The 14614-nt window shown below is 44.8% G+C and overlaps 1 protein-coding gene across 2 annotated transcripts in view; it reads left to right on the plus strand.

Annotated features, from left to right (window-relative positions):
- Nucleotides 1-264: 264 nt before the first annotated feature.
- Mur89F (Mucin related 89F) overlaps nucleotides 265-14614 on the plus strand; it is a 48000-nt gene continuing 33650 nt past the window's right edge. For both annotated transcript variants that reach the window (XM_033385916.1, XM_033385917.1), the window contains exons 1-2: nucleotides 265-443; nucleotides 14362-14422. The gene's annotated coding sequence lies outside the window, so the exon portion shown is untranslated. The remainder of the gene's footprint in view (nucleotides 444-14361; nucleotides 14423-14614) is intronic.

Below are 14614 nucleotides of genomic sequence, written 5' to 3' on the forward strand. Positions count from 1 at the left end.
TTCGCTTACAATTTATGCCGATGCCGATGCCGACGCCGACGCTTGGCTGGGCTTTCATTACAGCGCGAATTCTGCCCAGAATCGGCAAAGCTCTCGCAGTCGCGGTCGGAGTAGCCGTCGCTGCCGCAATGGAACATCATCATGACGTTCATTAGCGGCGGCGGCGGCGGCAGCGGCAGTGGCGGCAGAAGAAATTCAGAATTCAGCTCTGCCACAAGGGACACGAGGGTATAAAAGAACCCGGCCCCACTGACCATTGCAGCAAATCTTTCTCGATTCGGTTACGCGTGCGCAATCTGCAGCAGCGCTCGGCAGATCCTATCCTGACGGCAGGATAACCCCCAAAACTAGTGAAGTGTTTTCCGTTTAGGTCATATCAGCAGTATTACGCGTGTGATAAACAATTCGAAAAAGTACCCAATAAAAAAACAATCAAAAAAGTGGTGAGTGCCATAAAGAAGTCCCGCCTGAAATATCTGTATATAAATATAAAATATTAAAAATGAATTTCAATGCAAATCGAAAATTGCAAAATACGACTACACCCGTATATGCACATTTTTTATGTCAATGCAATCAGAGCTAATAAATTCGGTTAAAACCTGAAATATAAATCAAGGACTGACAAAGTTATTACCAATAAATACAATAAATAAAATTCATATAGAAAATCAATTTGAATCATTGGCCATTGTTTCGAGGCTTAAACTGTTTCAACGAAATCTCAGCTCCCCAGAGTCCCACGCCTGGGCATCGGTCCTCGAACAAATTTGATTCATTTAGTCCCACTTTTAACTGAAACAATCCAGACAAATCACAGTTCTTCGAAGGCGGTTGAAACCTCTTTGCTATTTTTATGTCACTCTAGGACCTACATCAATCCAAATGGCCAAGCAGTCCGAAAAGGGACCGGCCAAACCTCAGAATCCTCAAGCACTTGACCAGAGTGCTTTATTGTTTAGAAGTGCAGAACTAGGGTTGTGAATTTTACGCACACGCATTCAAAATTTGAAGGTCGCTTCCAGTCCATCAGTCCATCCCCGAGCTCCCACTGTTGCCGCAGTTGTAGCTACAACAATGTAAACTTTAATTGACACCATTGTTCGGGCCACACTTTTTGCTCCATTTAACAGCCATAGATTGCCGCCGAGTGCGCTGACAGCCAGCGGGAGAGACGCACAGGACAGACAAAAAAAAAACCAGGGGGGTAGGGGGGTGTAAAAAACGTAGAACAGATAACGAGCGGCGTCCCAGTGGGGGAGATGGTTCCGTCTGAGCCATGTCAGTGCACAAGTCCATCAGTCACTCGGGGCCGGCGCGACACTTCTGCGTGGAGCAGGAGCAGGAGCAGGAGCAAGAGCAGGAGCTGGAGCAGCCATCGCTGACCAGTCATCAATTCCAGGCACGTTGTTCAAATTATTATTATGCGCAAAATCGCAAAAGGATCTCGCACTCCACTCCACTCCGCTCCGCACTCACTCCCTATCCCTCCTTGGTGTGTCTATATCCCTGACAGTTGTAGTAGTTACTGCTTGGGCCTGCCACTCGAACACACAATCAAGAAATTTAAATTTGATTCGTTGCGCAAACTGCCCAACATCAACAACAACAAGCAGAGCGCACTCAAGTGTCAAATGTAGGAAAGATAAAGGAAAAAAAAAGCATAAAAAAAGACTTACACACTTGCACTTGAATCGGAGGATTCTTTCCTGCTCCTCCTGGTGCTCCTCGGACGCGGTCCCGTTCTGCATTTCAACTTGACTTCTTGTCAGCTCTTCTGGCTCTCACTTTGGCCCTCGTGCCCATCCTCTTTATGCTCACTTTGTCAATTTGCTTGGCATTCTGCTTTAGTTTTCAACGATTCCCATAAATTAAATTGTTTGTCACAGGACAACATTGACAGCGTCAGTGGCAGTCCCAGTGGCAGCGTTAAATGTTGACAACTTTTGCCCAGCGATTTATGTGTGGGCGTGGCTCTAATAGGCGGCTAAGTTCCGTCAATGGCTGGTTGTTGTAAACAAATGGCAATACAATGCATCAAAGTCAATGAAGAGCAGAGCAGGAACGGGAAAGAGTGAATCCCTCTTTATTTCAGATATCTGCTGCCCAATTCTAACCTGTAAAATCAATAAAAATCAAAAGCGGAGAGAGGACTGTCCACTCTGTGTCTCTCTCTTACAGCAAACTGTAACAATACCACACTTTCTTTATACGTATATCCGTGGGTACGGCCAACCATCTGCATAGATAAGAATCGCACGGACAACAACCCAAAATTTTGTGAAAATTTGTTAATTTAAATTCCGTCCATTAACTCAACAACAACCACAGCCACACAGTCACAACAACTATAAATATTAATAATATTTGCACACCCCAAAGAAGAACCAGAAAGAAAAGTGAAATGATATCGTTTGTTGGTCATTATGCATTCCGATGGCTATCGCCTGCTCGTCTGCCTTCTGACCAGTTCACTTGTTCGCAAATTATGCTAATTTTATGTGTCAATTATCTGCCAATAAGCAGAGAGAGCAAAAGAGGGTCTGTGGCAGGGGGGTGCCGGGTATTCGAATAATTTTTTGGGTTACTTGGTCAAATGGGGACGAACCCTGAAGTGGCTGCTGCTGCTGCTCATGTGTAAACATGATTTGTGCCAGTCAAGTGGTCAAGTTCTTTTCATTTTTCTGGGTCTTTTGCCCGGCATTTGCATATTTTGTTTGCTTTATGCAAATTGCGATGAATTCGGTTAACGAAAATAAAACAGGAACTTACAATAGACCCCACAGAAAAAGCCAGCAACGCAGCCAATTAAGTAAGACCATAAAATGCATCATCTACTGTATTTTTTGCCGAGATCGACCTACTATTGTGGACTTCTATGATATCATAGCTGAGGCTATAATTAGCCCAGAATCCATGCGAAATCCATCAACAGTCAATAGAACATTCCGAACGAGTGCCAAGTTTCACACATTTCACATTTTGGCACTTGGCAGCGAAAGGCTTTCTCTGCCTCAAGGCAGACCGGCCCGATCTGGGTTCCATGACATGACTCCGCTCATGATGCAATTTCAATTAAAACGAGGCGAAGCGTACAAAAGGCAAACAAACAAACCAACAAACAAACAATGAGACAAGTAAGAAAACAAAGTGAAAAAATGTTAGACAAATAAGCAAAACGCTCGAATTAAACAATTCAACTTCAACTTGAACTCCGCAAACTGCTGAGGCGGCACGCGATACCCTCAATGATGTAATCGATTAGATGAAGCCATTATCCCAGCCCCGGCACAGGCACTCACGCAAACAGGTCTCCACACCACAGCTGTGACTCTTTCAGTATCTCTATCTGTATCTCTGCGAGCACTTTGCTAATGGGCGAAAGTCAAGATCGCTTTGATGAGAAATGAGAGGCAGACTTCTGGTCATGTAATTCCTATGCGATCAACTCAGACAACGCCACAATTCTTGCCCCATGAATCAGCATTTCCAGCTAACAAAAGAAGAGAGCGAAGAAATTAAAATTTAAATAAAAATAAAAAGTGTTACACTTAAATCCGCTTGTGGTCCGCTCTCGGATTCGTGAAGTGCTGAACAGACAAGCAACTCGGCCGGCTTTTTGCTGGGCAACATCTTCGGGGCAAGGCCCCAGACTTATGCAACGAGCAGTGGCAAAAATCTGCCAGGCAAATTACCATAAAATTTACATAAAAGCTTCCGTGTAAAATTTATTTAAAACAAATAAAAAAAGCTAGCAGCAGCAGCAATAGCAAGACGGAGAGGGAGACGCTGTGGTAAAGGAAAGAAAATGCACAAAATCCTGTGGACACTATATCTTCTGCTAGGCGGAAGCCGAGAGGTTGTCTTGTCAGGCAGAGCCATAAACATAAACATAAACTGCCAGCCGGGGCAGACAACAATTGGCAACAGGTGTAGGCCAAGCTGTGTGTGAGCCAAGAAACCAGCAGACCTGGCCTTCGCCTTCGCCCTAGCCCTAGTCGCAGTCTCAGTCTAGGTCTTGTTCTTGTTCTTGTGCCCTTATCTAATAACAGCAACGACTTGACAGCACAAAGGACAGAAAACGAGTGTGAAGCGGATCCCTGAACACGTGCTCCTCCAATTCCGACCAGGTCTTAGCTTGGCTTTGACAATTTCGGTAGCCCAGAAGTCGGAAACGGTCTTGGGTCATCCCCGGTGCCTGATCCCTGGTCCCTGTTGCCCAGTTGTCCTGTTCTGTTCTGTTCTGTACGAGTTGTAGCTCAAGCCGTTGGCTTTCGTCTGTCAATTGTGTGTTATTGTCCTACGGTGAGGTTGCTACGTGCAGGGTCCCGGCCTCTTAAGTCTTGTCATTGTGCAAATTTACAGTTTTTCGCCAAACGTATTGGGTTGAGTGGAGTCGTTTGGGGAAATCTTCGAGATTGTGCCATCAAATTCGACACTAAAAAGACAAACACGTTTTGTATTGAGCCCCGAAATGCCACCAGAGAGGGCCAGACTCAAAATTAGCCAAATGAAAAGGCTCCCTATCGGGGGGGCAGGACAGCCACTGTGGCCATGTGTGACCGAAATAAACCTAGAGAGGAAATTAAGTAATTATGCACTTGACTTGCCATTTTTACCATGCACCACCCAAGCCCAGTGTGCATTCCTGGCACTCCATTTAAGCCGGCTTTGGCTAGCAGCCGGCACACATTGTCCCAGTCGCCAGTCGCCAGTCGCCAGTAGCCAGTAGCCAGTACCCAGTACCCAGTCGAGTAGTAGTCGCAGTCCCTGGCCTTATGCAGATACCAATACCAATTTCAGCTTCTGCTTCGGCCAGATGTCCCCAAAAATGGCCTGTTCAAACACAAGCCATGCAAGCTGCCATTGACGGAGAGAATATTGGCCCATTGGCATCATGTTCGATTTTGCAGACACAGCGACGTTTTGTCTTTAACTAAATTATAGCTACTACATGGCCAGGGACTCTGGACTTCGAATTGCTGCTGGTGCTGCTGCTGCTGCTCCTGCTGCTGCTCCTGATCGGAACTGGAAGTGGAAGCGGAAGCGGAAGCAGAGGCGGAAGGATGGACAAAACGGGCAAAATGGCTTAAACTGAAATGTGCCAAAAACTTCAATGCCTGCAACTGACGTGATATCTCCAACCTCAACTTCTGAGCCGGGTCGGTGTCGAGGCTGGGAGTGGAGTGGAGTGGATTCTGGCTTTGCCTGGCAGTCAATAGTCAACTAAACTGCATCAAACTGCCTGCCAAGAGCGGCTGCTGTTTCGCCTGCCTTCTCCCTCGGCTACTCCTCGTCTCCTCGTTTCAGTTTCAGTCAGTGTGTGTCGACCGATATCGATATAAGGCATTACCTGCTAAACTGTTTGGCAGCATCACAGGTAGAGCCAGGCCGGTCTGGGCCTGGCCCTGGCTCTGGCTCTGGGCCGAAGCAGAGACAGAGACAGCATGTCAAACAGTTTTGCAATTGTTTCGGAATTGTCTCTCGTGCAAATGCAATTTTCTTCAATTTGATTGGGGCGGAGGACACGGGACACGGGACACGGACAGTGCCAATGCCAGTTGGCAGTTGGCCTGGGTCAGGGATCCGAGCATGCCATAGGTATCTGGAAGAAGAGTTTAATCTATTACATAAAACAAATTGCAGATTTTGTCGTTGTTGCTGTTGTTTCTCTTGACGATGCCTCTAAAATGGAAGCATGACATTTAAGTTACTTGCTTTTGCCATTTGTTTGTTTGTTACTTGTACGATACCCACTCCCCTGCCCCTGCCATCCTGGGGCGATTCAGACACCGGCCCAGGTGGTAATGGTCACATTGGCAGGCCGTAGATAAGCCTGATTTTTGTTCTGTCAGAGCTCCATTTCGATTTATGTCCATTGACATGAGTCACCACAAAATGGATCGCCTGGGACCAGATGCACAGATTAGAGAGATTTCGATGCTGTTCTGCTCCTAATTTCCGGCATGATGAATGCTCGTATAAATAAAAGATATGCAAAGGAAATTGCCTTTACATTGACTGAAAGAAAGAAGTGTTTCGACCTGGCACTAGGATTTTCCCATTAGAATAGATTATTTCCATTATCTGATGGTTGAAAAAAAAAACAGATTTAAGGGAAATTTCAACTTATTTTAATTACCAATTTTCAAACAAAATCGAGCTGAAAGGCATATGAATGCTTAGCGAATTCATAAAAACCTGATAAAGAAATCAGATGTCCTTTTGTGTGCTCTTCAATTCTTTATTTTTTCCGCAATTTTAATATCGTACGAGTACTCATCAAAATGCACTCCATCAACCAGACAATTACGGGCTCAAAATGCAACAATTTTATTACATAAAGCTTATGGTCAGACTAACAAATATATCAAAGCTAAAAGCCTGGAACATTCGCAAAATACCAGAAAAACAGCTGGCGGGCAGAGCCGAACTGGGGATAGACTCATACCCCACGATAGCCCCCTGCAACCCCACGATGATCCCAGAGAGCTGCCCCCGGTGAACAATGGCCCGATGTTGACATAATAAAACGCACATAACTAGCGCACAAACAGCAAGACCAGGACCAAAACCAGAACGGGTCAGAGGATGGGATGCAGAGGACACAAGGCCGCAGATGCCACAAATTCCGATTTTCACACAAACCCACACACAGAAACACCCTTATATGGTCAGTAAAAAATGTTATTAAAAAATATATCCCATAAAGAATGAGCGGGAAAGAGATGCGAGTCCGGGCAAAGCGAGAGAGAAATCATATAAAAGAGAAATCAATGCAAAACTATGGGATTTAAAAGCGCTTTAAATCGCCCAAGAATATGCAAGGCCATGGGTCATAAAATTGCGGTTTCATTACACAAAAACCTCAAGCATGACATGGCCACGGGACAGAGGAGAGGACAGATAGATAGCTGAAGAAAACTGTGATATTAAATCTACGACGGCATGTGCCTGACCAGACCGAAAAAAAAGAGAACTACACCAACTAACTTGTCCCCTGCATTCCAAAGAGCAGCCAAAGAGGACCCCGAAATCCGGATCTGAAGGATCTGCAGAAGTGGGAGCAGGAGCAGCCACTCAATACATTTTATGCCAGAGTAATTCAAAGTTAACGATGTGTAAATACTTAAGGGCTTAAAATGCAAAACCAAAACCCACGACGAGGACACCGACGACAACGAGGCTGGCAACCGAAAACCGCAATTATGACAACAGAACAGAACTGGGAAGGAGCTCGAGGGGCCTGGGTGGAGAGCCTGGAGTCTTGGGGTTGGATTTTGGGTACCCACTGGTTATGGCTAGCAAAAACCGATTACTTGACGTATGCACGACGTATCTGCTGGCCCTCACAGAGACTGTGATTTGTCCTTGGTTCCAGAAATGGTAACAAAATTGCAACCTCGTTTGTTGCACAAATGAGCCTCATTGTAAGCAAAGGGCGACAGGAGATGGGTCCCAGACCTGCAGCCACAGAGCCACATGGACATGGACATGGACATGGGCACAATATCCAACCGACAACGACAATTACCCGCCAGCAATATGCGTGAATTAACACCAGTCCAAGATAACTTTTATAACTTCTTCAGTGCAGAAAGCCTCAGTCGGCGCTGGACCTGTCTGGACCAGGGTCTCTCGGGGCATCGGCAACAACAAAATGCATATATTTATTATCGCCACGGCGAGATTGCAACGACCACAGCAAAAGACGACCTTGAAGAGCACCTGGCCGTGGCTACGTGATGCCCTCTGGGGGCATGTATTTTTGTTCCCTGCTTCGGTTCTGCTCTGCCGTCATCCTCATCCTCATCATCATCAAGAGCATGGCCAATAAATTAGCAAAGACCAAAGCGATTTGGTAAGGTTTTTATTGTCCTGGTCAGCGAGAGATGAGCGGCGGCATCAGGTGTGGATGGCGTAAATTGAATTAAACGCCAATGCTCGGGCAACTCAGCGAGTATCCATCTTCGAGTGGTGGTGCATCAAGTTCTGGGTCCTCCCAACTATCCGATGACCCAACTCAAAGCCCTCAGAGATCAAAGGAACTGCCTGAACCACCATAAACTACAAAAAAGATACGATTATGTATTGTAGGTCGCTCACTAGGGGCGGACCTTGTCTAGGCCCAAAAGGAACACGCCCACTCCATTGCTAAGCGCGTGATTTAATGAGTTTTACAGACACTGATTTATGCCTAATGACTGAGCCTAAATTGTTCTCTTGCCGCTCGGTTCCGCCTTTGCACAAACCATTCCTCGCTCTCCAAAATACATATGCAAATTAAGCAACTCAAACAAATGCAAAACTAAATTGCTTGAAATAAAACTTTTCGGCAGATTTAAGCCCCAAAGCATCGGTATGGCAATGGCATCGAGGGTAAGGAACGGGACGGGAACGGGGCCCCAAAGAATGAGAATCACATCAGAAGTGAGCAAAACAGATTTGTCACAAAACCACAACAGCCAGTAAATCAGCATAAAAGGCGAATGCAAGTCAAAACATTTCAGAAATTATGACCCCGGACAAGGGCCCCCGAAAAGGGTCGTCTGCCGCAAGACCAAGCCGCAAACTGAACGAGCCTGGGAACCCAGTCGGTGAAGGGGCTTCGTCGGGACTGGGCTGGAGGTGCAGGGAAGTAGTGTAGAGATGGGGGTCTGCTGTGGGCCAATGATAATTGCCCTGGCTGTGGGTGGACGAGATCAACCAAGCGTGCTGTAGAACGAAACAAGAAAAAAAGGTTAGCCCCCGGGGCCGAATTTTAAGATACCCTGACAGATCGATACAGTGCGTTCAATTATATGTATTTAATCGGAACAAAGATAGATCTATTTCATGTTTGTACTTTTGCTTGGCTAGGTTCCTTTTGTAGGTAAAATCACAATACCTTCTGAGAGAGTACAATAATAGAGGAGACTGCAAGAAGCATCTAAAAGCGAGCGAGTATCTGTGAAGTAGGAACAGCAACAGCAGCAGCTGAATTTCGTAAATGCAATAATTGCTGCTGCATCTGTGCGCTTCTGTGCGTGTGTGTGTGTTGAGTATCTGTGTGAGTGAGCAGGCTGAATGTACATACATATATGTATGAATGCATGCAGAAAAGATGCAAATCAGTCAGACATCTGGACACATGACCAGACGAATGACGGCGGCAGCCTCTCCTGCCCCCTCGTCAGCATAAATAAGTTGTCTGCTAGGGGCTTTGCCCAGCCCCATACTGCAGCCAACCTCCTGCCGCCCAGTGCCCAATCTAACGAGAGCTTATTCATTACAACAGAAAGAGAGGGATAGCAGTGGAGAGACACGAGTTCTTTCTCATCTTTTGCCATACTTGAGGATCCCAAATGTGTCTGCTGCAGGGATGGGATGGTGGTAAAGAGCAGAGAGTGAGGCACAAGAGCATAACAAACAGCTTTTTGTTGCTGCCTTTGCTGCTGCCTCAGTTGAGCAGACATTAGAAGAGTAGCCCACTGACACTTCCGTTTAGGCTTTGTTTTTATACCCAGTACTGCCAGAGCCAAGGGGCTTTTGGAACCAGTTGAAATAAATCTAACAGCCTCACGAAAGTTTTTCAACAGCATATGTACGAGTAAGTATGATTATTATCTCTGAGAATCGGCCGACCGATGTCCATTTTGTCTGGATCAATTCTGAGTCGCAGCTATTTTCTGAGTAAAGCGTATGCCCTAGTCTTTATATATTCTCCACTCAGTTCTTCTCTGTGTTCATGAAACGGTTGTAGCTCATGCCCCAAAAAAGAGATGAGGGAGCCTGCTGCAGAAACAAAGCAATTAAAAGCTTTAACTTAAAGTAGAGCCACACATTTTCTTGTTTGTTTGCTCTGGACGAATGTGCTCTTGAGAACATTTGAATGTTTTAAGCACACTTTTCATGGCTTTATTTATTTATGGTCGGCCAGTTTGATGCTTATTAAATAGTTTTGCATTTGAAATTTATTTCGGCAGAAACCCATCTTTTCTGGAGGGCAATAATTTTTGGCTTTTGCCTTCAAGAACACACACACAGCAATACACAAATAATTTACAAGCTCTTGGACTTTCACAATTCGTGTTCGTTTCATTTTCATTTATTCATATAAATATTCTAAGAATTTTATCTAGCATTTTAGACTTTTAATTGAGGCAAATTTCATTTAAATGGCAGATATAATGGCAGAGTATACTATTCAGAGGGAATTAGTTGATAGATGGTAAACATACTCCGCTTTTTTATTGTTTATCTATTTAGCACATTACCATTTAATGTTAAATGGTTTTGATAAGTCAAGAACCATCCTCTGAGACCTCTCAGAGTCTCTGCAAATGACAGGGCGTGTCATGCACTACCCAAAAACAAAACCTAGACATGCGTGCCACTCGTTCTGTGTGTGTGTGTGTGTGTTCATGCTACTTAAACTTCAGCAAAATGTTCTGTCATTTTGACATCATTACACCCAAACACATGCATTAGTTCTGCTTCAGTCTTGGCCATGGAATGACAAAAACGGGTGTAGGGGAAACTAGGAGAAAACTATCATGGTGTAGCCCGAGTGTTTTAGGCGACGTGAGTGAAGAAAAAACAAAGGAAAAAACGTTGTAAAAATGGGAAAACGAAGCAAAACTAACATACTTTGGGTGGCATAACTGCGGAGCGGAGCGGAGCTGGTGCCAGAACTCGAGGAATAATAGATTCACGCACACATACACACACGCACGCACGCACACACACACACACACTGGCCATGACAATGAGAGATGGCTTGGTGTTTGTGTTTGTGTTGCCGGGAAAGTGCAGATCAAATGCAGTTAACTAGCTTGTTGACATCTTCACACACAATTTCCCCGCAAACCACACTCGCACAACCAGATGAGTTTTTTGGTGCGTTCGCTCTTCTTTCAGCAGATTTTACCCAAGGAAAAAACTCAGAATCCTAAGCTCTTTTCTCAGCAATGTTGCAAATACACAGGACACCTGACCAAAAGATGACCCCAAAAATGTATATAACAAAGTAGGAGTACGAGTATATATGTAGTATATATGTATGTACCTCTGTGTCAGCCGAACACGAATGTATTTTTCATAAGTTAAGCAAAATGAAGAAAAACAATGTTGTTGGCCAATTGGATTGCCAGGGCCATGGCAATGCTACGTGCGTTTGCAACAAATTGCAGCATAGACACTCCAAGCAGCAGCACTCTCCCCTTTCTGCCCCCCTTGGCTGGCTGTCTGTGCTATCTGTGGGGCACTCATGCAAAAGTAAACGATTTTTAAATGCAATTCCACAAATGGTCCGGCCAGACGAGACCCGGCCCCGCATTGTCACAGCAAAGTTGTCAAAACATATTATATGGGCCGGTTAAATTTTAATGTCCAGTGGAGATGCAATTTTTAAAAGCATTTTCATTTTGATTTGCTTTGGGCCCACTTTGGCCAATCTTATGGAATTCCCTATGAAATATTTATGCCAGCAGACAAACACAAAAAAAAAACCAACCGAAACCAACCGAAAGTCTGGGTCTGCACTCATGCCTCCTGAGCACACACGTTCCAATTGAAGCCGAAACCAGATTTTACCCCTCATCGGGGCACATATGTATGTACCTTAGTGATCCTCTTGACTCCAGCCTGCAAATCCCAGCTGCTCAAGAAGCTCTTCGAGTGTGGACCAACGCCTCGGACCCTGGACCCTGGCCCTGGACCCTGAATCCGGACTGTTGCTGCGTGCCACAAGCCAGACAAACTATGCCACCGCACTCGCACTTGCATACTTTTGCGGACTGCATGCCAAAAAGGTGCTCGCTCCCCTAAGCAGTTCGACAGAGACGCACACTCTGGCTACTACACTGCAAAAATAGCTATTAGCTCTTGGAAATTGTCGAAAAGTATTATAGGAAAATTTGTATTTTAGGGATTTGAATTCTATATTAAGACTTACGAATTGTATGATTAGTAAGAGAGACCTATAAGAATACCATATTTATTTAGGCTTTCTTTATATCTTTATTCTTTATTTTCAAGTGTAAGATTATTTGCCAAGAGGGGCACATGTGCTATGTGTTATAATATAACGACAGAACCGTTCGCAGGTTATGAAATGCCATACATAAGACAAGCTTCTTTAGGGAAAAATAAATTCTGCACTGATCCCAACAAAAGTACCTTTAATATTTAGTTGATCAAATCTTCAAATCTTTCCTCTTGACTCCTTTACAGTGCATTCCCAGAGTCACGATGTATTTCCCCAGAGTACACCCTCACCATTTAAGAGCAGAATCTCAGTTGCTCCGAAGTTGCTTCATTGCATACTTTTGCGAACAGAATGTTGCAAATATGCTTGGCTCGTTCGTAGGCAATGCCTACTCATGCCTGTGGCTTTTTCTGTATCTGTATCGGTATCGCAGGCTCTGGCTGTTACCATATCTGTATATCTGTATATCTGTATCTGCGTCTGGGATGGAGCCTACCGAAGCTCATTTATTGCTCCTCTTCGACCAAGACGAGAGCCAGTCAATGGTACAAACAACAAGGAAATGAAGAAAAAAGATGTTTCCAAAAGCCAAAACAATGCAATAAACGTAATTACAATTGAAACGTCCCCGAGTGGGTAGCTGTGTGAGTGGGTTGCGATTGGGGCCAATAACGAGGACAACATGTTTGTCAACTGGCATACTCGTACATTGGAATTTATCAATAATTCCCATACGGACAGCTCCGAAGTCCTTTTCTTTGCCAATTACACACACACACTCAGACCCAATGCCTGGGCCAGGACACGGCAACGGACTTGTACTCCCTTTTTTCACAATACCCAACCAATATACGTGCTGGTGTCTCTTTTGAGTTCGCATTGCTGTCCGGGCTTACTTCATTTCATTGCCCGTAGTTATGGCATCTACAGTGAATCAGTGCCCTTTTTTGTGCCCACTAGGCTGCAGGGCAGCAGTCCTTTGGTCCTTTAGCTTTATCATTATCGAGGATAAATAGAAGAATTCCTCAAATTATTTGGAAAGGGTTGTATATCTTTATAATGGGTATTCCACAGTCAGGACTATCATCCATAGCATTGCAGCATGTTTCAATGAATAAATGTAGTATGTGTATACTTAAATCATAAATATTCCCTTGTAATTGGCAAACGGTTCCATAAATAATAGTCAGAAAAGAGATTGGCACTTAGATTAGAGATATATCAGATAAGAGTGCTGTAAAAATATCTTCACATGAGGATTCTCAACCAATTTATTTGAATACATACATAACTGTCCATTTGTATTTTTTTTCTCAACTTAAAGGGGGTTTACACACATTTACCACTTTTTCGCCGGCACATTCTTTAAAATCCACTCAGAGTTTAGTTGGATTTTCTTGGCCTCTGGCGGTATTTACTTTGCAGCATTGATTCTGCAGGAAATTCAATTAAAATAGATTCTGCCAGTGCTGCTGCTGCCAATTGTTTTGCGGGATTAGAAGGAAACAAAGCAAAGGAGAAGGAATCCCGTTCGAGTGTCTTTGGCTTAAATCACAGTTGAGGAATCCCTTGGCAGCCAATCAATAACTTAATTCGAAAACGCATTCGCCTCCCGGCGCTTACACTTACAGAGTTCTCTCTGCGAGATTGTTGTTTTTTTTGTGGGCCGGTTCAGTTTGGGGCTTCCTTCAAGGTACCACAACAGCAGCAACAACAACAACCATCAACTGTCGGCCCTAGCATCTGCTGTTGCCGCTGCAGCCGCCGGCAAATGACAGGCAAGGGTGGCTGTGGCCGGCCAGCCCCACCCATATACCGCAAACACCCGGAGGGCATACGGCCAAGTTTCGGGCAACGGGCAACGGGCCTACGCTACGGCCCAGTGAAAACAAGCATGAACAGAGAGATCCCACCCACAGCAAAAAACAGGATGCAGCGCGGTGCATCCTGCGCCTTTGGCTTTTCGGCGGCAACTGCAACTGCCACTCGAATTTTGAATTACGGCCAGGATGGGCTGGCCGCGTGTTTAGATCCACTTCCTGGTTGCCTTTTGAAAGTTTTGCGCCACTCCCCTCCCCGCACCGTGTGCAACTTTGCAACTGTACATAAATTTGATTTCATTTTATGAGGCGGCCCAGCAACATCTTTGAGAACTTTACCACACACCATGAAATCTATGTACACGGCGAAAAAAAAATCTTCAACAATACAATATAGTTTTTTCCGATAAGAAAATTCAAGGATTCCATTAATTTGTGAATTTGGGAAAAGAAGGGAAAAAGTCGTATATATTTTATAAACTTAAGTGAAACATGCTTCTAGTCAAAGTTGAGCTCTCAGTGTACGCACCACTAATGTAATTTTATTTCTATTTCTACCATTTTTCATTGCAGCCAGACCTTGCCACATTCCACTTGCCACTGCCGCTTTTGTGGGCGTCGGGAAACTGTTTCGGTGAGTTAAGTATGAGTTATGTTGTTTTAGCGCGGCGTTCCTGAGTTCGAAAACTTATTGAAATATGCCGCAGCAGCAGCCTGGCCCGGCCACTACGCCAACTTCTGTGTGTCCTTTTAAGCTTAATTGAAAGTTCGGCCCTCACCTCATCCAGGCCATTCGGGCCAAGGCAGCCCAAAAGTTTGTCCCGAA

The sequence above is a fragment of the Drosophila pseudoobscura genome, chromosome 2 (assembly GCF_009870125.1).
Source record: "Drosophila pseudoobscura strain MV-25-SWS-2005 chromosome 2, UCI_Dpse_MV25, whole genome shotgun sequence".
NCBI classification, from domain to species: Eukaryota; Metazoa; Arthropoda; class Insecta; order Diptera; family Drosophilidae; genus Drosophila; species Drosophila pseudoobscura.